Source organism: Arachis stenosperma, chromosome 5 (genome assembly GCF_014773155.1).
Source record: "Arachis stenosperma cultivar V10309 chromosome 5, arast.V10309.gnm1.PFL2, whole genome shotgun sequence".
In the NCBI taxonomy this organism is placed as follows: Eukaryota; Viridiplantae; Streptophyta; class Magnoliopsida; order Fabales; family Fabaceae; genus Arachis; species Arachis stenosperma.
Genome location: NC_080381.1, coordinates 58211999 through 58214666, shown reverse-complemented (window position 1 = coordinate 58214666; position 2668 = coordinate 58211999). Strand labels below are relative to the sequence as shown.

Here is a 2668-nt window from a genome sequence, read left to right as displayed (position 1 = left end):
ATTTTCATGTGGCACCACCAGAAGATCTCATCAGTGTCACCTCATCATGGCCTTTTGTAAAATGGGTTTGGACCTTTTCGGGCCGTTTCCTTAGGCACCCGGGCGAATGAAATACCTCATAGTTGGGATTGATTATTTCCTTAAGTGGATTAAGGCAGAACCTTTGGCAACCATTACAGTCTAAAAAAGTCAAAATTCCTCTACAAGAATATTGTCACCCGATTTGGGGTTCCATATTCCATCACTACGGACAACGGTGATGACATGTCATCTTAAGTGATTTTTAGGATTTTTTTCTATTTTATTTTCTTAGATTTTAATCAAATTTCTTAATTTTTTTCATAGAATTTAATAAATAATCAAATTTTTAGAGTTGGAATAGTGTTTTTGTATTTTCAGAAATTTTTTACCCCAAAACAAGTAAGAACTAAATCTTTTTCATAAAGAAAATACAAGTACAGAAAAAGCGTGACCTAAAGAAAGCGTGCCCTAAGAAACAAGGAAATGGAGCTAGCATGCGTACAAGCGACAAACCCGGTGGACAGCCCCTGCGCCTAGTAGACCAGCACCTACGCCTGATGGCCTTTCCTCACACCCGACGAACTCCCCGTTTAGCTCCAGTATGTCTGGTGGCCTAGACTCCACGCACGGCAGATCTGCCTCCCCTGGAAGTGTGCTTTTGGGCTTTTTGCCCATTTTCCTCTAATACAAGCCCTACTTAAAGCTAATTACAACTCTCATGAAGTGATAATTAAGGCCCAAGATTAATTATCCACATCATTAGAAGCCTTAATCACATCCAAAATATTAAAGACTCTAGAAGATTAGTTATTAATTCTTTCTAGAAACATAAGAGATTTGGTTGTTAGGATTTAATTTGAATTATTGTTTTCAATTTGAAACTGAAGTCAATAAGTAGTTTCTTATATTTCCCTCTAAGAGATAAGATTAGGATAGTTTGAATTTGAATTCTAGAATTTAGTATATAAATAAGTGAACCTTATTCACAAAGAATGACATTCGGTTCCTCAGCATATTTTTTTTCTTGTTTTTCTTTCATTCCATGGATAACTAATCCTCTGTCAAATGGTTAGGAGCTTTGTTTATGTTTTCTATGGCTTATTAATCTAAGTTTATTTTATTTTAAAGTCTTGCATTGATCTATTTTATGATTGATTTATTCATTCTTCATTCGGATTAGTGGTATCAGAAGGTATGCTAATCTCTTTTGAATTCTTTTATTATAATTGAAAACTTTGACCTTTGAATTAAAACCTAAAAACTCTTTCACATGAATCTTTGAATTCGGCTAGGAATAGTGGTTCAATTAGTGTGCAACACATGCTTGTTTTCAATCACTTTAACATTGAATAAGTGACATATAATTCGGATTAGAACAAGTTTTGAAAATTGTGTTTTCTTCTAAGATTTAATTGGATAGGACTAGCTTGAGTACATGACATATAATTTGACCTAAAGACTACTTTTAAATTTTGTTAGAATCTAAATCAGTTTTTGTACTTAATCTCTTTAATGAATTAATTGACAACTAATTAATTATTAAGAAACTGAGGAACCAAAAAATTGGAAATCAGTTACTAAAGATTTGTCGTGAAAGATCATTACATACTTCAAGATAAATAAATAAGGTTTTATTTCTCTAAGTGCATAAACATTTCTGAAGCCTTTGACTCTCACCATCATTGTCTTCTCTCAAATCAACATTCAAGTTCTCTGTTCATAAGCATTCAAGCATTTAAGCATTCAAGTTCTAAAGTTCTTAGCAAGACTTAATCTTGCCCTCTTCAATCTAGGTTCTTGCAATATAATTAGGCATTTAATCTAACAATTGCTTGCTCAATCGTTTAATCCTCGTGAGAACGATATCTACTCAACGTGGTATTATTTGAACGATCCAGTGCACTTGCAGGTAGAGCTTTAATTTTCACTCAACATAATGTCTGGTTAAATTCTAACTTCTATCTTGTTTACTTTCTTTCCTTTTATTTCGTTATTAGTTTTTATATTTTCTTTTCTTCTCTTTTATGTTCTCTTTTACGTTCTTTAGCCTGTTTTTGTTCTTTATCCTCTTTATACCGTAAGGTACGTTTGTTCTTATTTTTATTACACTTGCAAAGGAAAAAGGAAGAAAGAATGACGGTTGATAATAAAAGTGGAATCCGATTAAAGAAGGACCTCACTTCTTTTTCTCAAATGGAAAACGAATCATTCTATGAAGCATGGGAGAGATACAAAATATTGTTCGAAGGATGTCCACATCATGGCCTATCCGATTGGCTGATAATCTACTTCTTTATCATGGATTCTCTTAAATCTCAAGAACAATAATTGACTCATCAATAAGAGGTCCATTACTAAAGAGGACATCTAAAGAGGTATTAGCAGCAATAGTGATTACAGCCAACAATCTGAGGAAAGAAAGCCACAAAGAGCTAAATAAGACACACAACATTAAAGGGTGTTTTGAGACAATCCGAAACCCAATCTAGAAGATTCAACGTCAAGCTAGTGATGTTAAAGAAGTGCTTGTTGGGGGCAACCGAATTATTGAATAGTTTTCGTTTTGTTTTCTTTGTTTTAACACATTCATCTTTACATTGCAACATTAGTCTCTTTTGCATGCATGCATAGTAGTTTAGTCCAAGTG

General features: G+C 33.4%; 1 non-coding gene across 1 annotated transcript; it reads right to left on the bottom strand.

Moving 5' to 3' along the window:
* Nucleotides 1–2181: 2181 nt before the first annotated feature.
* LOC130983747 (small nucleolar RNA R71) lies at nt 2182–2288 on the bottom strand. The gene has a single exon (XR_009087725.1). It is a non-coding gene; the product is annotated as a small nucleolar RNA R71 (small nucleolar RNA).
* Nucleotides 2289–2668: the final 380 nt, after the last annotated feature.